Source organism: Actinia tenebrosa, unplaced genomic scaffold (genome assembly GCF_029948245.1).
Source record: "Actinia tenebrosa isolate PJP-AT-01 unplaced genomic scaffold, QUT_ActTen_1.0 PGA_scaffold3__52_contigs__length_22856419, whole genome shotgun sequence".
Lineage (NCBI taxonomy): Eukaryota > Metazoa > Cnidaria > Anthozoa > Actiniaria > Actiniidae > Actinia > Actinia tenebrosa.
The window spans coordinates 4,698,866-4,719,606 of NW_028292580.1; the positions used below are offsets into that span (position 1 = coordinate 4,698,866).

Consider the following 20,741-nt stretch of genomic DNA (forward strand, 5'->3'; position numbering starts at 1 on the left):
GGGTATGTTAACTTTGGATCTTAGGCAAATTATACAGAAGTCATTGGTGAACTTTTTACATTCATGCATATATAAGACAAATATTCCTAACATAGCAGCAACAAATAACGAGACACGGGTATTTCCCGCTGCCGGCGCCTTCCTTAAACCGCCTGTAAAACCCGTAAATCTTTGACATTGACCGCGAGTCCCCCTTACTGCTGCTTAATCTAGTGCACTGAAGGTTGTATTGTTCATTTGTAGACATTCTACATCAGGTCATCACGTGTCATTACCACAGGCTGTTACTTGTTCTAAAAAGTATATTACATGCTTATGAGGCTAACTTTGAGCAAAATAGAACTCGAAACTGGAAAATTACCAGAACGTTGCTATCCCGTTGCTTATATCCTAATCGATCCCACTCGACTGTTCTTTTTCTCGTAACAACGTTCTTGCAATCTCAAGGTACTTAAGGCCTGGGTCAAAATCCAGTTATAGCACAAATCGTTTTATTTTTCCTATTTTCTCGTTTTTAGAGTGATTTTCATATAACCGTGAAAGAATAGGCAAACTAATAGTTAGTAGTAGAGTCTAAACCCATTGTTTTTTTTTTGTTCTTTATCAAAAAGTACAAACTAAATGGTCTAAGGACCATGAAATAGCAGCAGTAGCAACAGCAGCAAGAGTAGCAAGCCAAGACCGACAACCAATTCCACGCACACTTTAGTAACGTTTAGCAATTTGCCAACCATACAATTATATGCGCAAACTACTTATTAAAGTAACATGTGCCCAAAACCCTATGGTTACCTTATTCTATTTTACTTTGGGCTATTGCTATTAATCACATGCAAAAACAAAAAACAAAAGACGACAAACGTCTATCTTAAAGGCATAATCTGCAAAGAAAGAAAGAAAGAATGAAAGAGTAAACATCTAGACAATAAGAAAAAAAGTCATAGAAAGCACGCGTAATTTGATCAAGGTATATTTCACCGCGACATATATAGTGTACCACTCTTAAGAAGGAAACGTTAAACACAATTTTCATTCCATTCGAGAATGCCAAAATGAACCTCTGGCAAAACTGTAGCGCACGCCAATGCGTTTTTTAATAACATAACGTCAACTTTTGAAATAATGTTTGTTACTGCTGTTTGTATATGGCGCGTTTTTCTTGTCAAAATTCAAATTCAGCATTCGTCTTTCAAGTTTGACACTCAAGTTCAAGTTCAAAAGTGCAAAAGCAAACAGGCAAAGCCGGAAAAAGAGCAACATTCACTAGAAATTATGTGTGCCTGGCCGAGTGAGAAGATACGATCCGGTCATCCCCATCACAACAAATAGCACTAAAAAGAGTAGGTCTCGGAGAACGAAAGATAACATTGAACTTAGACGATGTGACCTTTGAGGTGGACACAACCCTGAAACAGGTATATCCTAAGCGAAGTCGGGCAGGTATCTGCTACTTCAGAATGTCGAACGTGGAATGAGAGTACTCTCAGTCATAAATGGCCCATATAGCTGTGAACAATTGAAGGATGCCATTGGACATGTATATAAGGCCTCTCCAAAGTGACCTGAACATGGATCCAGTACCAACTGAGTATAAGGTAAGCATTATTGGAGCAAAATTATATTTTTCTATTGATTTTTTGATAGTTACAGTGTACTTCTACTTTTAATTTTTTTTTTTTTTGTTGATTTCATTCATTAATTTTGTTTATTATTTATTATTATGCAGTACTACTAAAACATATCTATAACTATAGATGCAAAAATCCTGCTTTTTTTCTCCTAGGCAAACCAATCACTACTATTCTTATTCCATGTGTCAAATGTTATGTTTTTTCTCCTAGGCAAACCAATCACTACTATTCTTATTCCATGTGTCAAATGTTATGTTTTCCGAAAAAATGCCTCACGTGAAGACATCTATTACTACTGCAATTCCATCTTCTGCTGTATCGCCTCTTTCTCGTTGACATAGAGGGGTAACATTTTCTTCACTCACCAGTCATTTAGCCATACGTCGCACGACAACAGATACTACGAACACTTTATAGTACCCACAACAAGAACAACAACGCGGAGAACAGCACCTTTATCTACCTCTTTTACTTCTGTTATACCTCGAACAGCATCACAAACTACTGCCGTTGACGGATTAACAACAGTAACATCTCCACCCAGAACCACGTCCTCCTCTTTCTCTCCAGCTGCTGGATGGTCACCACAACCTCGAACAGCTTCACCAACAACGAATACTCAAGTTCCGACGACGAGGACGAGGGCTCGTAGAACAGCTCTTCTACTCTCTTCTCTCTACCTCTTATACTTCTGCTGCTGTGACGCCTCCACTCAGGACGACGTCCTCCTCTTTCTCTCTAGCTATTGGATGATCACCACCAGGGCCCTCGTGATTATGCCGATCTTCTCCGAACACTAAAGTATCCACCAAGTATCAGTATTTTTAACATGCCACATCGTTTGGGGATGTTAAAGTAGTATCCACCATACCAACGACATAGTTCAAGGATTTTTCAGCCCAAACGAGGGAAGGCTGTTGCCCCCAAATGACAGCAACATGAAGTTATCAGAAGAGGGAAAGTTACAGAAGCCTTGGCTCGCTAACAATTTCATCGTTGGCAACACTACGTCCCTCCCGAATGACGTCCATCCTGCTACCGGCAAAAATATCGTTACTCATTAAGTGACCGGTTTCATGAACGCAATTACCAGCCGACAACCCACGTGCACGTGAAAACTGAATTTATTTCTAATCGAAAAACTAAAGAAAGTCGCTCGCGTCCAGTGCTGTCAACAGGTTTAGTGAAAATGTGCATCATATCACAAATAATCGTTCTGATGAAAATCGAGGTGATTATAATTCGCTTGTGAAGGTCTTACCTGATCGTATTTGAGCAAGTCACCAATCTGAATTAGCGAGAGCAAAATGTACGACAAGAGCGAAGAAACGCGAAGAGATATTGCCCGAGTTGGCTGTGGAAATAGAGAGACTAGTGAAACTCGCTTATCCAAAAGCTAAATCAAAGTTGAAAGATACCCTAGCTAGCTAGCCAAAGACCAGTTTGTAAATGCGCTTTATGACTAAGATAGCAGAATACGCAAAAAAATAGCAAAGGATTTGGCAGACAATCTAACTAATACCCTGGACATTGGTATACCATCAACTAGTGATTTGCATGTTGTTGACCCTGTAAATGTATGCTGCGTATGTTTAATACAAAGTATTCCTGTGGATCGGGAACGCATTTGCACAATTTGTAAGAAAGCTGTTAATGCATGGTGCAGTAATCATGAAGACATTACGAGCTCAACAGACTTGTGTAAACGCTGCAACCCATGAAATAGGACAAACACAAGTTTCATTTCATTGGAGCAAGTACTTTCACTTACACAACATTTGTAATGGATGAGTACTATTATTAATACGATCAAAGCGACAACGGTTATCGAAACTTCCTGCTGCCCCTTACCTTACAATCAATGACAAAACAGTAACTCAGGGGCCGGTTGTTCAAAAACTCGATTAAACTAATGCAGGTTTAAGTCTAATCCTAGTTTAAATTTGCTAATCGTGGGATAGTTAATTCATGGTTAAAAACCCGTTGTTCAAAGCTGGATTAGAGGGCCGATTAGCTAACCATGGATTATACGTGACTTAATCCATGATTAGCATCCCATAATGCAATAGGGGCTTGAAGTGTTGAAAATGGCAGCTTTGTCAGGGGAAACCGGAACAATGGAAACAAAAGGGAAAAAAGTGTGCAAATCTAATTTTTCTCCTACGGAAATTGCCATTTTGACCGAAAAGGTAGAGCTAAATTTGGATGTTTTGCAAAGTAAATTCACGAATATGATCACGAATCAAAAAAAAAGCAAACATATGGTTAGAAGTTACGTAAGCCGTGAATGCGGTGGGAAACGAAAAAAGGACGGCGAAAGAAGTGAAAGACAAATGGAAAAATCTAAGTAGCGTGGCCAAGAAAGAATACTCCTTGTTCAAAAAAGGGTCAAAGGAGACAGGTGGAGGACCTCCGCCTAAAGCACCTTCGGAGATTAGCAACAAGATAATAGAGATCTACGGCGACACTCCGCAATTCAATGGCCTCGAGGGCTTTGAGTCAGGTAAGATAGCTTGTAAAAACCATTAAAGAATTATTTCTAAACGTCATTAATAAAATGAAACTGTTTGAGTTACTAAAACGACATGTATCCAGCGTAACCCTAAAAAAATTATAATGCTATCAGCTAGCTTTTCCTGCCTATATATTTAAAAAGAGATAGTGTGCACAGACTCGTATGCGCATCCTTTGCGCTGCGAAACTGCTTTCGGCGGCTTTGTTAGATGTTCATAACCAACAACCAACATGGCGGACGGAGGAGAAGAAATTTTGCTTTAATAATCAGTTCAAAAGACGTTTTTAGCTCAGATTGTGACACTTTCAAAACCAAAATACTTAAGAAAAGTGCTCGTCGGTCGGGAACCAAAAGAAGTCTGAAATAAGTCTTAAGTTTAATGCTGAAAATTTTAAGCTTAAATGCTGGTGGAAATTAAGCTATTGTCCGGACAAAATATCAAGGGAGTATTGTTTTATTTTGATCATTTTGAGTTTTTGTTGGTTTGGTATGATAATATTAAAGCCTAATAAGCTAATTATGCTTTAAAAAGGCCGTAGGTTTCCATTAAAATAATAGCGTTAAAGTTGGAGCTACTTTTTCTTTTTGCCCAGATCTGATTGAAAAATATGGCCTAGGAGAAGAGTATGAGATGCCTTGTCCTAGATGTTCACATCCAGTGGCGATTACAACTGGTGGGGTACATATTGGCCAGTCTGCAGGTTCAAGCACTAGAGTCTACTGTGATACGGACGGCTTTGAATGTCCGAAATGTTTTTTCAAAGAGCCTGAGCCAGGTACTATAAACAATCATAATCATACTTGTATTGATATAAAATTACTCATTTGAAAATAAGCTCTTTGTGATATGCTTCTGTTATTCTTTTGTGTTTTTGTACTCCAAAAATGGTATGTTGTGCAAAGTATGTACTGCTTAAGCTTATTAATTTATGATCAGAGGCTAATGCCATTTAATAGAATACTTTTTTTATGATTTTCAATATTTTGGTACAATTTAAGCTTAATTCAATGAACTGATATGTGATAAAAAGTGTGTGCATCAAGCATATACATGATTATTATAGAAAGAAAAAAGAATAGAAAAACATCACTTTGATGACAATAGACCGCTTTACTTTGGGCACCATGTTTTCCTATTTCAGACCATGTATCATTCTATCAAGGATAAGATTCTTAATGTTTCAGTTATATCTATATTTATGTGTCTTCTTATGTGCAACCATATAAACAAAGAAGTTCTCTTATAAGGAAAAAAGGTACATTGAAAATTTTCAAATTAATATTATATGACACTGCGGACTCATACCTCCCCAACATAATACTTTTATGAGATTGAGCCAATTCGTGAGTAAAATTATTGCAATATGATTAACATATAGTATCATCAGACTAAATAAATGATTGATTTAGTCCTAATTATGACCTGCAGATGAAGCACACACAGCAGAGGACGGAGATCCAAACCTAGCTGCTATCCCAGACGATCGTGCAGGCATAAGCAACCAGCTTGAGGATCCTAAACAGGTGAAGGATGATGTGGTCTCTCTACCACAGCTGTTAAATATAACAAGAAGCCAAAGACAGTCACCCAGCAGGATGTGATGAGGGAGCAGTTTAATGCCCTCATAGAAAAACAAGTTAATCAAAAACTTAAAAGAAAGAAGCTTGAATTAGAAATATTGCTTCTTGAAAAACAAGTGCAAAAACAAAATTAAACATATATTCATATCTATATGGGCAATTAATTAATATTTCTATTTTTTCATGACTGGATTTTGTCAGATTTTTTCTATGAATTTGGGACTATAACAAGATTTTTCAAGATGTATCTTGGAATTTTTTAATAATTTCTGAAACAATATTTATTAAAAAATGCAATATATTATATATTTATGTAAAATGATATATTTATTTATTTATGGAAATGATAAATTGAATTAAAAATTAAATTGTATTGTTATTCTTTGGTTTCATTACTTCAATGGCATTGCAAAATGTTTTGCCCCCCCCCCCCTCCTTTTTTCACGGCTCACAAAACCAGTTGTGTATGAGGATTTTGATATCTCAATGTTTATAATGAATATTTTGTTTCAATTTCCTTGCTTCCTTAAAGTATTTTTGACCAAGACCAAGTTAATAAATGGAGGCCCAGGTCTTATCCTAATGAATTCAAAATATTTGCTTTAACCTCCTTAACACTGCAATTCAAAGATCACTGCTTTATCAATATATATCAATATATATCAATATATATCAATATATATCAATATATATCAATATATATCATATATATATATCAATATATCATATATATATATATCAATATATGTAAATCTTCAAAAAGGCAACCTGGTGCATTTCTGCTTTTCTGTTATAGAAATAAATAACATTTATCAAATGATTATTATGACATGATAATTATTTCATAGATGTTATTTATTTATTAACTAAAATAGAAAAAAAAATGCACAAGGTTGTCTTTTTGAAGATATATAGCCACCAATATTTAAGCAAAAAAAGTGTTGCAAATATCGTTTCTTAGGATAAGGCCACGTTCTGGACAATGATAAGGTTCCATTTCAGGACTGTCATCACATTCCTCTTCTTCGTCGTTTATTGGCTCATTTCTTAGGATTGCAATGTTATGTAGAACTGCACAGGCCCCTGCAACCGCACACACTCTTTCTGGGTGCATTCTTATCTCGGAGTGCAATACGTGAAATCTCCGTTTCCATCGACCAAAGGTCTGCTATATGGCTACTCTTGTCTTTGAAAGGGCTTGTTATAACTTTCTTGGGCTTTATTAGCAGGTCTCCCATATGGGGTCATTAGAAAACAGTTGCATGCATAACCAATATCTCCTAGGATCAAGAAAGCAGAATTTAAAAAATTTATTTTAAATAGACAAACAATATTATTGTTGGGCCTGAAGAAAGACTTTCTGTAGTGAGTTATTAGCAAGGGGAGGTGTAAATGGATCAGTAATAATAATCTGACAATTGTATTATTTTAATAGAGTTATGTTGGAATTTAAAAACAAATAATGAAATTATTCAGATATACCTAACAATATACCATCTTCCAAAGATCTGTGTGTTCTCATCAAGTGGTCGTGAATCTTGGAATTTCTGAATATATGGCTATCGTGTGTACTTCCAGGCCATCTTGCCACCACATTTGTAAACATACCTGAAATTTTTAGATTCCTTATTTCTTTTTTCCTCATAAGATATATTCCTAATAATTATACTATTACTTTGGTTTATGTATTTTAGTTGAATTGATATATTCAAGACAGCAAATATTATTATTATATTGATAGTAGTTTTTAACTGTTTTAAGAGTTTGATCAAAGACTTTATAAAGAAGACTAAAAAGTATAGCATAGCACTAGTGCATGCATGGAGGGAGGCGGAAAGGTAGAGATGGATTGGGATGGTCAATATCTTTTAAAAAACTGTTAAAAGATCTTGAAATAGAAAGGAAGGTTGATTGACCATTATGAAAAATAGATAGTGATGAGGGAGGTAATTTTATTTATAGTCAAGGGAGGTCCACTTTTTTTAAAGCACAATTAGCATATCCCCCCTCCCCGAAACATTTCTGGTATGGTCCCTGCTGATTTACATATTCATGATCAAGTGGCTTGTTTACCTTCATGATTGCATATCCCCTGAACGTTGATAGAATGGTAGTTTTTCCTGTTCACATAAGCAGCAGGAAGTGGGACTCGCGGAGGGGGTACCGGGAGCCCGGGGTAATACCCGCGCCAAGTAGCATAGGGCTCCAGCGGGAAATACCCGTGTCCCATTATACCTTGCGCGATAATTCCCTTACTGCTGCTTATATACGATGCATGAATGTAAAGAATTTTGCCTTAATTTATGTGTGGGGCCGCAAACGTAGTCTAAAATATTTCTTAGATATAGATGGACGCTATCAGGAGCATTAGGAATAAGACTGTGCGCAAGCTGCGAACTCAGGTGTTGGATCGTTTGGATGCTGACTTCGCCTTCACGACATTTATGGAGGGAGATACGGACGAAACTATGGACGAAGAAAGGGCTGAGAGGATAATTGATTTAATGCCTGAAGGTAATTACCGTTTGGAATTGACGTTTATAAAGTACATGGATGGTGAATGGATAATAGAGAAGGGTAGGAATCCTATACGAGCGTCAGGTAAGCAGAAGTTGTTCGTTTTAAATGAGCAAACGAGGCCAGGAGCGTTGGTGGGCGTGGACATGTTGTTTTACGAAGTTGCTCATCCTGTTACGGTAGTTATCTATGGTGCTTACGAGATTAAGAAACCAGACGTTAAGAAGCTCAAACCAATGCGACATCCTGGTAACTGCGTAGGGAAACTGGTAAGAGAATTCTTTGAAGATTCCTCTCGTGGAGGTAAACTTACTCTAAAGAGAAGAGAAGCCATTAGGAAATGGGAAAGAGCTACTCATAAGGCCGGAGCTACGATAGATAACATTAAGAAGTTAGAAGTGCTCTTAGAAAGGCGCATACATGTGAAAGACATCACAGATGGATTTATTTACCCGGGTACGCATAAGTACGGTGGAAGAGGAGCTCCCATAGTTATTTACCAGCACAACGAACACGCTTGGCGCGAACTGAGATTCCCTAAGAAGGAGACAAAGATCTACGAAACTACGCCATTGGCAGAATTAGTCCACGAGAATTCTATTTGGTTGATGGATTCGGAAGGAAGTCAATTTATGACGCAAGATGGTACTCTGTATCGTCCTGAAGTGGAACACCAACGCATTCGAAGTGCTTGTGAAACTTTAGGGGAAGACTTCTCAGACGAGGTCCTTAGCAGCCGCAGCTTGGACTTCCTAGCCGCAAAGAAAAGGAATGGTTGGAAACCTACCCCAAAGGAGTTCGGAGATATAGCCAAAGCATGCGTGGAGCACGGTCATGGAGGTTTGTGGAATATGGAATACGACGAAGATGAGTATGTTTCCTTGGATATGAAACATTGTTACCTCGCAAGTTTCAAAGGTTTGGGAGATTGTAAGAAATATTATGATCGCTACGGGCATCCAGACTCACAATTCTTCCGAGTATCTTTACCAGGTCACTACGACGCCCCATCTACGGGGTTTGTAAGGTTAACCTCTTGGAAATTAGCAAAGGACTTGCATCCAATAATCTACGCGTGGTATGGTAAGCATCTCCAGGAAAAGCAATGGATACCCGTACCCCTCCTCAAATTCCTCGAAGAGCGTAAGTTGCTCAAATACACCGCACACGAAGCCATACTATGTCATTCCTCCTTTACGAAATGGTTACCAGAGCACAACCCCACAGCGCGCGTTGTCATAGGTAAATTCATCCAGGGCGCTAAGGAGGGTGAGAAACACATGCAGCGACGTTTAATAACGGACGAAGGCGAACTAAGTTTCCTCATCAAACGTGCCCATGACCAGGGAACGATGGTATCTGTGGAGAAGTGGGACTACTTAGTAGAAGGTGAGCAGACTCGTAAATGGAATGCTTTATGTTACTACCAAGACCATCGACCACAGTATTACCATCTGCGTGCCAGCATGCTCTCTTACGCGCATATTAACCTCCTCGCAATGCTCCTGCGGTTTGACAAAGAGGAAGTACCACGCGTAGCTACGGATTCTTTGTATGTGAAACCGCACGTCTTAGAGAAGATGAAAAAATTCTACACAGAAGACGAGTTAGCGGAAAGTGCACAATGGCGCGTCAAAGACGAAGAAATAAAAGCTTGGAGGGAACGCGTAGAATATCACGGAGAACACGCCCGTGGTTCCGTAACCCCCACTGCGGACCCCCTACCTTCAGTTGCAGACCCAATCTCTTACCAACACTTCTCTTACCTTTACGGTACGGGAGGCAGCGGTAAGACGACGCGTGTGTTAGAACTCTTCCCTAAGATAAAGGTGCTAACTCCAACACACCGCTTGGAAAGGGAACTCCGTGAGATGGGCCACGACGCTCAAACGTACCACAGCTTCTTTCGTTGGAATGGCCAAAAATGGGTGCCGGAAGCAATCCACGACATACCTCCGGTGATACTTTGGGATGAGATTTGCCCCGTTCCTTTGGAAATCCTACAAGAATTCGTAGACTTCCTTCGCGGGAAATGTCAAGTAATATTCGCCGGAGATCCCTGCCAGCCTCCTCCAATAGCCGGAGAGATGCCCCACGAATGGCTGAAAGATTTCGTAGATCACTCCGAAGAAATTAACACAGATTACCGCAGCAAGGATCAAGTAAGAAACCTGAAAGCGGAATTAAGGGGGCTCAGTGACGCCGAGCAATGCAAGACACTGCGCAAACGCGTACGAGCGAAGTCCTACGAGGACTTTCTATACGCCTGGCATCCTAAAGATCTGGTGCTGAGCAGCAAGCGCGCAGCACAGTCTCGCATACAGAAAGACTTACTCAAAATACACCAAGAGCGCTTCCCTACGCATCCCGTACCCGTTTGTTATAAACCCCACGACACCCGCATGCAAAGAAGAGACGTCTACGTACCCGGTACCGACATCCAACTGCAGAACGCAGTAACGCACGATAAAGCCTGGGTACCCATAGAAAAGGTGGAAAAAATAACCTCCCATCCAGACTGGCGCTTGGGTTATTGCATGACAGTCCATAGTGCGCAGGGGCTTACCATCAAAGAAACCTTATGGATCATAGACCAGCGGCTGTGTTGGAGCAACCTTATCTACACCGTCGTAAGTCGCGTAGAATATGCCAAACAGTTAAAAAGAGCCTGGGGTCCGCAACTGCGCTACGATAAGACGCCAGAGGACGTAGCCAAAGAGAACATTGCTAAGAAACTCCTTCGCTACAAGCGGCACGACGAAGAAAAAAATATGACGTTCGACCTATGCGTGGACAACGTCTATAAGAAAGGGGCGTGGTGTGCCAAGTGTAACATACCGCTACTATGGAGGTTTGACCCGAATGATGATCAGCAGTTCTCCGTGGACCGCATAAATAATAAACGCGGGCATTGTAGAGGCAATGTAAGACTGACATGCCTAGAGTGTAATCGTGCGCGTGGAGCAGCACTACTCTGAGTCTTTGGGGACTATGAGCAGCTCTTCCTTAACAAATCCACCACTTGGGCCATCTAGGTAATACAACACGGGTTGCCCTTCCTTGGTGACGGACTTCGAAATCTCATACGTTTCCAGGGACCAGTTAGGATCCGTGGCTCTCTTACTGCCACCTTCGAGTTCCCCCGGCTGATGGAGGTATCTGACCACTATGTCGCGGGGGAGCTTTTTTTCCTTCAGTCCGACCGCCCTTGAACTTCTGACGTAGGACTTGTGTTCCACGTGTTTCTTCTTCATAGCATCCTTGGGTTTCATTCCCGTAGCCCTGGCCGCCTCGTTATTTAAAGCCGCGACGACCTGGGGGAGCCTTTGAGTCCATTCCCTGTTGCGTTTGGAGGGATCTTCCAGCTCTTTCCAATACTGGTACCCAAAGAGACGCTCGACCAGGGTCTTATTGAATCTTTCAACAATGCTCTGACCCCTGTGGTACTCTGCTTCAGCTCTCCTAATCTTAGTGCTGTGGTCTTTCAGGGTCTTAGTAACCACGCCCATGAACTCTGTCCCCGCATCCACTTGCAGCAGCTTAGGCCATTTCAAGACGCGCTTATAAATCCTACCTAGGGCTTCTGCGACTTCTCCAGAATCCTTGCTGGTTATGGGTTCGGCGTCTTTGTATCTGCTTGCGATATCAACTACAGTCAAAGCGTACCTATAGGTCTTTCTTCTCACATTGTCGTGCGGTAAGAAAAGTAAGTCCGCCTGATGAACTTCACTGGGGGCATTTACGGTAAAGCTGGGCCTGGGAATGTACTTGGCCACGGGAAGATAAACCTGCCAGAGGGTTTGTTTTTTTAACCAGTTCTTGGCCGTTTCTTCTGATACCCTGGCCGCGGCTGCAAGTTTCTTGATAGCTGACGCTCCTTTCCAATAACCTTCAGGCCCATAGTAAATCCTTTTAAGTTTGTCCTCAGTTCGACCCATTATATGAATTCCAAAACAAGATTGATCTTACGTCCGTTAAAATCCACCGTCTTTCCGTCCACCTTAATGGTGATGTTTATGCTTTCTACCAAATTAGACAAATCATAGCTTAAAGAAATGGGAGCGTATTCTACCAGGTCAAATGGATTACCTCTGGGCAGAAACTTGGACATAAGAGAAGACTTTTTCCCATTGTTGTAACTATGGACTAAATCGCAATAGACTTCGTAAGAGGATGCGACTTTCCATTTCACGGGTATGGCCGTGTCGGTAATTGTCTTGCCCGAGGCACATAATAAAGATCCCAATGGGTCAAACTTTCCAAAAGTTACTGAATAGTTTGGCATATTGTGTTTGAGGGTCATTTCGTGTGGTAATCCCGTGGTGAGAGTATAACCGCGCTTAGCGAGCTCCTTGGCCAGTGTCATTGGGGTGTAATGTCCATCGGGTAGCGTTACCAGTTGATAACTGCCGGGCCCATTAAGTACGTTGACCATGCCATTGACTAAATTATACCAAGAATTGTACAAAGAGCAACTAACCAGCCGAACCTTACAGGCTTTGATGGGGTGATTTAAGTAAGTGGTAAAGTCATTCTTGTCGCTTTCCAAAAAGACGATCATATATTTCAGGAAACACAGTTTCCTTCTAGAAGCAAGCTACGCTTGCTGAATTAGACGAAATACGCCAAAGCTACGCCTCCTGCCAGCCCTGCAACTCCTACGAAGACCAACTCATTGTCTTTTTGTTTCTTAGAAGGCTGGTAGTAATTCTTAAACTGAGGCCTTTTTAGCCCCGTCGATGCCTCGGGGTGTGCTTGCGCATAAAGTTTAAAGGCGTAGTCTGTGTTTTCGAAGTTCTTATCCGCCTGCATTTTGTCTTGGTAGTTCTTATCCAACCAATCCCTGTAAGCTTGTCTTTTTTCATTCCAAGCCGCCACATCCCTTTGATACTTTTCCAGCGCTAAGTCGTGTCTCTTCCTTTCAGCTTCGAGACTACTTCCGCCAGTTACCGCCTTTTCTATGTACTTACCTGCGTAACTGGCGCCGGTGAATGCTAAAGCAGCAATTATTGCACCTCCTAACGCAGCCATTTATATATCAGGCAATAAATTGCCTTCTAGAAGTGAGCTACGCTCACTGAGGGATGTACTTTTCCTTCCGTAGGTAATCCTTTACCATGATAGCCCCGCCAACGGCAGTGGTCATCTTGGCAAAGTTAGCGAAGCTCTTACTTGGGTCTTCAGTAAAGTCTTCTTTGAGCACTTTCTTACCTACCCAACCAATGCCCGCAACGATGGAAGTAATAATAGCTGCCTCTTCAATAGTTTTCAATAACGCGGTTGACATTATATTACAAAGCGAGGTTACTCCATCACGGGTATTTTGCTTCTCTTAGGAGGCTCCTGCGTCACATGTACGGGTTCTACTTTTGGCTTCGTAGCCCGCCATTGTAAGTAGAGGCTGCCTGCTGCCAAAATGACTCCTAACGCGCCGATGACGTACCCAGGATTAATGAAGGATTCCTCTTCTTTCTCTTCCTCTTTTTCCTCTTTCTTGGCTTTGTTCTTCCTGTTCATCTCTGCGAGCTTCTTACCGGCAGCAACTCTGCCTGGAGATTTAGCCTTGGTGATTTGTTGCTCCTCCCGAGGTTGCTCTACCTTCGACTCTTGTTCACTCATTTATGCTAAGGACTTGAAGGACTTGACCAAGTAACTTAAGATGACCTGGGTAAGTACTTGGGAATGACTTAACTAAGTACTTGAGTCGACCTGAGTAACTCCCGCGGATGACTTAACTAGGTACTTGACTAGGTTCTTTGTCGACATCGGCAAGTGCCGCCTCGAATACCCTTTCGACTTTCTCTGTCCTTCTTAAAGTCCTTCCAAGACACCAGTACCTCCTTCAAGTCGACATGCTGAGCTACGTGAAGTGCCGCAGAGGCGACTGCCATTAACTTACCGCACTTCAAAGACAACCACCCGCAGGTTATCTTAAGTTCTTGGGCGATGACATAGTCCTCGCTTATGTCCTTCCGCAGCTGCTCCACGTCGTCTATGGGCAGCGCAAGTCCGAGAAGCTTGGTGGCAAGTCGGATAGCGGAGTCTGCTACGGCGTCGGTGGTCTTACTTGCAAGGGCGGCCTCGTACCTCTTATGGAACTTCTTAACTTCCTCTTCTGACAACTTATTTACCTGCTCATGGGTAAGTTCCTTGCCTATCATTTCTTTGCACTTCCCAGATGACACAAGGATGTTAAGTTGTTCCTTAAGGTTACTTTCATCTAGCTGTTGGGGACTTCATCTATCAACTGCTCAATCTCCATATACATTAGGAGTTAAAGATCGCAGATCTTTACTAAATACGGAAACCTCAAAGAGAAGATCATCTTGGAATGTTGGTGCGTCTTTAGATGCCGCATGTATTCGTGTAACTGTTCCTTGAATATTTCACCGCCATAGTCGCTTAAGATGGTCTCCAGGTCTGACTTGGAGTATAAAATACTACGAGAGATCCTATGTTTTCCCTAAAGGGCTTAGAGACACTGGTAAGCTGCTGCGAGAGCAACCAAACGCTAATATTGTCGTGTCTGCCGCTAAAGGCGAGTTTAACGAGCTCGGAAGTGCGTCTTTTTACGTCGTCCCAGCAGGCAATGTCGTCCAGTATAAGGAGGGTTTGCGTATCTTTAGGGAATTGTTTATGCCAGAACTTAAGATGCCCAGATAACTCGTTAGGGTCCAATATGTCCACAAAGAAGTCGTCGTCTTTCACTCCTATGCCCGTCCAGGTGCGGTTATTCACGTAGGTGGGGCAAAGTAGCACGATATAGTCAAATCGGTATCTAAAGGGTCCTAATAGCTGCTCTACTACGAATTGGGTCTTTCCGCAGCCGGTGGGTCCTACTATCAGAGCGTTACAAGGCATGTGATTTGGTTCCATTATATCTAGAAGGCAATTTATTGCCTGATATATATGGAGCCCGTGGAAGCAGTCAAAGCAATGGTTAACGTCGTCAAAGAAAAGTCAGACCTGGAGAGGACGGTCGAAATGCAAAGGGAGGAGATAGACCGGCTAAATGAACGCGTAAAGGAGCTATATGAGGAAATGTGCGGTCTGAAGCGCGCAGAACGGTTTGGCGCGCTGGTAACGATGGCAACGTGGGCCAAGGAGTCGGTCGTGGACTTTATGAGATATCCCATGTAGAATGTTAAGATGCGGTTAAATTATTGTTAAGGAAGGTCGGAAATTCCTTCAAAAGATGCCTCAGAATGTTAAATAGGGGTTAAAATATTGTTAAGGTTACCACCAAACTTTCCCAAAAGATGGTCTGGAATGTTAAGATATGGTTAAATTATTGTTAAGGAAGGTCGGAAACTATATCAGAAACCCCCTCAGAATGTTAAATTGTTAAGAGGCAGTTGAATATGTGTTCCTCTTCTCTTACGCATCCACATCTCTCACATTGCTGCCTCCAGTATTCCCTGCTAGTCCATGGGACACCTTCTAACTCGTCAAAATGGGGCATCGTTCTGCTGATCTTTCTAAAGTAGTCTATTCGATTCCTTAGGTAATCATTCTTATGCTTACAATGGCCCATCAAATCCCCGCACTGGTAACAATCCACTCCTTCAAGGTCGTACTTCTCTGAAAGGTATCGATATGCTCTTTCGTGTCTTTTTTTATGCGTCTGAAGACGTTGGTGGCTACTAAGGATCTTAGCACAGTAACTACACTGCGTAGTTCTACGGCAAACCCCTTTCTTGACATGTTGCTGCAGCTTTTGAAGAGTGCTGAACTCCCTATTACAGTCATTGCAGGCCTTACTGATTGGCTTCTTTGTGCAAACTCCATGCCAAACATGGTATTGCAGTCTTTGTTTGGTACTAAATACCTTCTTACATTTCAAGCAGTCCATATATACTTAACAATAATTTAACCTCCAGTTAACATTCCGAGGCATCTTTTGGGGAAGTTTGACGGGGTCCTTAACAATAATTTAACCATATCTTAACATTCTGAGGGGGTTTCTGGGGAGGGTTTCCGACCTTCCTTAACAATAATTTAACCATATCTTAACATTCTGAGGTGGTTTCTGACAAGGATATATGATAGCCTACGCAGCAGCATTCCTTGGAGGGTTCCTAATAACCCTTTCAATATATGGACTGTATTACATGTGAACTCCCTGCTGACTGCGTTAAAAGAGAGTCGCCGACCCTCATTGTCGACGAACCCCACTTAAATGACGCGTCTAACCACATAGAGGCGAAGGAAGGATGCACTTTGCGACGTCAAAGGCCCAGCGGCCATCCTTCTTACCATACGACCTCAGATGCGTGAACTCCTGTCCTTCGATGACGTAACGAACGCGATCTGGCGCCCACAGGCTGTACGTGACACCCTCGTGTGCTAATAACAACCGTAGCCTGTCTTCAAAGGCTACGTAGTTTTTTATTTCGTAGGTAACGCCCTCCTTTAAGTCTCGCAAGTGTATCTGCTTCACAGCATTAAACGCCATATATTCTATGAAATATCTTTAAGTGCGTCTTTAAAGTGTCCGCGCTCCTAAAGCGCTTGCAGCACCACCTACAAGGCAGGCGAATTCCTCGCGCATACTCCGTGATGCTCCTGCAGATGTCGTCGTAGTCGTTGCTGATCAGCACCTAAAATCCATTTTCCTTGTAGCCGTCTACGAGGCGGCGTTGATCCTCAGACAATACCCCGTTGCCTTTCGGAGTCTTCAGCTCGATGCAGAATCCACGGTACCGCCTGTGAGCATTAAGGATGAGCAGATCAGGCTGACCGCGTTGGTAGCCCTTTTGCCAGCACTTTATGCGCTTGCCGTCCGAGTCCTGCAGTTCGCCTAGACCAGGGGTCACGAGCATTTGGGGGTAGAACCTGCGGATGTAGTGCAACACCTTTTTATGCAGGTCGAATTCATTTTCGATCTTAAATACCAGATTATTCGGGCCATTAAACCGCCTTTCAATTTCATACTTACCCGTCTTACGCAGTGCGGGGAGGACCTCTTCAAACACCCAATCCTGAAACTCCACGGCTTTAGGCAGCCTGGAGCTGAATAGCAATTGATACAAGCCGGGCTCGGAGATAAACACGGAATGTGGGTGGATAGTAGAAGGGGAACGGTTTGGGACCCCTTGCACGTCAGCCCATCTTTTCTGGTACTTCTCAGAAACATGGTCTCTAATAGCCTTCTTGGTGTTCTCATAATCCAACGCAGCCGCCACTTCCTTCGCTTTAAAGTACAAAGTTTCGCCTTGCACTATGCATTGCAGTTTGGTGTTGTTGTTTTCAAAGACGCGTAACATGGTATATTAGACACATATTTTATCTTTTTTCCTTTTTTAGGGTGAGGGAGCGCAGTGAGCGAATCAATATGCAACGCTCTTTAGTTGATTCATTTCTACGCTCAGTTGCGCGTCAGACACGACGAAGACGTAGCAGTTTATTTTCTCACCGTCGCCCGCGGAGGTATTCTTTGTGCGCTTGATCTCCAAAGTGATGCCATCCTGGGTGTTGACCAGCCGCAGACCCTGACCGTGCATGGTTTCGTCGTTGGTCGTGCGCATGTCGATCCATAACGCGTACTTATCATTAAAGAATTCCTCAGGGCTAATTTGGTCGCCAAACTTGCGCATGGCCTCTCTGTACACGTCTGCGGGCTTTATTCCCTGGGAGTAGACCTTGTTTGGAACGCCGTTGACATTTATCCCCACGTTAGTAATGTTGGGGTTAAAGAACGCTTCGGAGTCGCGCTTACCAGCCTCATAGGGCTTAGCAAACACCAGCATTAACCCCGTGAGACTTCTTCGGGGGAGGTTGATGCTTTGGTTGATAACCTCGTCCGTCTTATTCAAGAAGCTAAATGTCTTGTACATCACCACGTGGTCGTATAAGAATGCCTTTCCGTCGCTATATTCCATGCCAGCACTACGGGCCAGCTCTTCGCTGTATACGGTTTCGTACTGCAGTTCTAAGTTGGTAACGGAATAGGGGTGAATGCTCCCAGAAAGTGCCGTTCCAGACGCATCCATCTGTAAGATATTAGTAGTGTCCGCTAGGGTTACTTCAAACTGTAACTCGGATAGCTGTCTGGGATAATACGCGCCGTGGTTCGTGATTACTTCAAAGTCCAGTGGGATAACATACTTAATACCATAGGCGGTCTTTATTCGCTTTGCGTCTGCTACTGCCGTTGCGCCGCTGGAGTCCGTAGGTTGCGTCTTAGTGTCGCTGCGAACCTTACGTAAGATAACGCTGCCAATTCCCTGCTCTATTCTTTGTGCGCGGTCAAAGGCCGTTAACCATAGGTCCTTATAGGTGGTGTATAAGTCGTACCTGTTCAGATCCAGCAGGGTCTCCCCGGCGAACTTGACCCTCATCTTAGAGACTATGTTACGGCCTAGGTCATTTACTGCGTAAGTTTCTATTTTCGTGCTTGGCTGTATTGTTAGGTCAAACCTTAAAGCCAAGGTGCCAGGTACTAAGACTAGGTTATCCGTTAGGCGGGGCACGCCTACGTACAAGGTTTCTCCTGGTTTTGCGCTGCTGGGGGTAAAGGTGACCCGGTGAAAGGTGCGTTCTGCCTTTAGTCCGCCAACCTGCTTAGGTAATACGTTGGGGTTTAACTTCGAGCTTATCATATATAATGGAAGAAACAGATTTCGATCCCCTTACTGATGAAGGTAAAGTAGATATCAACGACGATGAGTATGAGTCCTTGCTTTCTGATGACAAGATAAGCAGGCAAAATCTTTTTGAAAAGCTAAGACGTAGGCATGGTAAAAGGGCTCGCGAGGCCATGAATTCCTTAAGGAATAAGTGGCGTAATAGGAACCCTGGTAAGACAATGCCAGAATACTTAAGGCTTAATATCTTAAAACCAACGCAAAATGTCGTCGTAAATATCCCTAAAATCGACGCAAGTTCCTACATGGATCGTATATTACGCTCGTCCGTCCCAGAACCACCCAGTTCAGCGTGGATCTTGGAACTCCAAAAGCAAATGGAAGCTGAGTTAGAAGCTGAAAAGACGCCAGACGATTTCGATAGAATCAAGGAAGAATTCCCAAACTGGGATGCAACGAAGGTCCAAGTAATGTACGATACTGAAAACGAATGGGATCGCGAAGTCGTCATAGCTAGGCTGGCAAGAACCGGCTCAAAGCCATACGTAATTAGGGATATTAATGGCAAGTACTATGCAAACAAAAACATTCCTAAAACACTTAAGGACGCATTAGGAAAGCCTACCTTACGAACCCAGTTGGAGGAAAGCGCGGCAGACACTGCAAAGGTGGTCCAAGCATTTAGCTCTTACGTAGATGAAGTCGCCCAAGAACGACAGCAAGTAAATGAAGAACTGCAAGGCAACATAGTAGAGGAACAAGCTGAAGAATTAATGCGAGCCGCTGAAGAATATGAGGAAAAGGAAAAGGAATTAAGGTCGGCATTGGAGGAAATTGAAATGCTAAAGCAGTCACTGGACGAAAAAGAAAGCGAGTACATGAAACAATTCAAGCTTGCCGTCGATTCCCATGAAATGGAAGACGAGGACAATAAGGATAGGATTGGTAAATTAATGATGAAAGGGATAAAGCCAGATCAAACTTTGACCGCGCAGTGGCAGACATTGGAGACAGAGACGCTGAACTTAGGCACGTAGGGATATTATTAGAGTCCTCGGTTAATGCGGGAACGGCAGCTTAACACGGAAATCAACACCAAAGAAGAGCAAATTCGACAAAGAGATCAGGCCATTGAGGACTTGGAGGGTCAAATACAAAGGCAACGGAAAGTCATCGAGGACCAAAACCGCTCTGAAAAGGAAAGGGAAGCGGCTCAAAGGGAATTAGAGGCTCTTCAGGAAAGACTGGTGGAATTGCGTACGCAAAGAGAAGGCTTGGAAAGGGAGTTGGGGCTTACCACCAAGGAAAAGATAAAAAAGCTCCTGGTGAAGTATGGTATTCCGCTGGCATTTGCGGTCGCTATTTCGAGCGTAGTAGGAGTAATCCTATCCGCGCTTAAGGCTACAGGCGCGGGCGTAAGCAAGTTGGGTTCTGGTTTGACGGACTTAGGGAAGAAAATGGCAGCCGGCTTGCCTGGGCTGCTTGGTAGCGTTCTTAGCCTGGCACTTAAGACCGGCGGAGAACTGTTAAAGTTTGTAGGGAATAACATCTGGATCTTGGTCGTAGCTATTGGGGTGGTACTCCTGAAGAAGATGAAGGGTTAGCCTTCTCATTGGGCGGTGCCCTGCTTTGAGGATAATGAAAGACGGTATTAACACCGCCCTGGTAATTCGGAACCAACGGCAACACACTCATGGTAGAAATGGGTTTATGACTCCAGGCTGCATTAGCGGGCCTGCGACCTATGCGATTTATCCCAAACTTGCCGTCATCAGAAGTGACTTGCAACTTAGCATATTTACAATTGGCTAGCATATGAAAAGTCACTGGCGTTAGGTCTTCAGTGGACCTAGTGTAGGGCTCCATCGAAAAATGGGTAACTTTCCTGGTGTTCGTTGAAGTTCGATAAGG

At 42.7% G+C, this 20,741-nt stretch overlaps 1 pseudogene; it reads left to right on the forward strand.

The window, feature by feature from the left end:
* The first annotated feature begins 3,747 nt into the window (after positions 1 to 3,747).
* On the forward strand, positions 3,748 to 5,861 carry LOC116300464 (uncharacterized; annotated as a pseudogene).
* Positions 5,862 to 20,741: the final 14,880 nt, after the last annotated feature.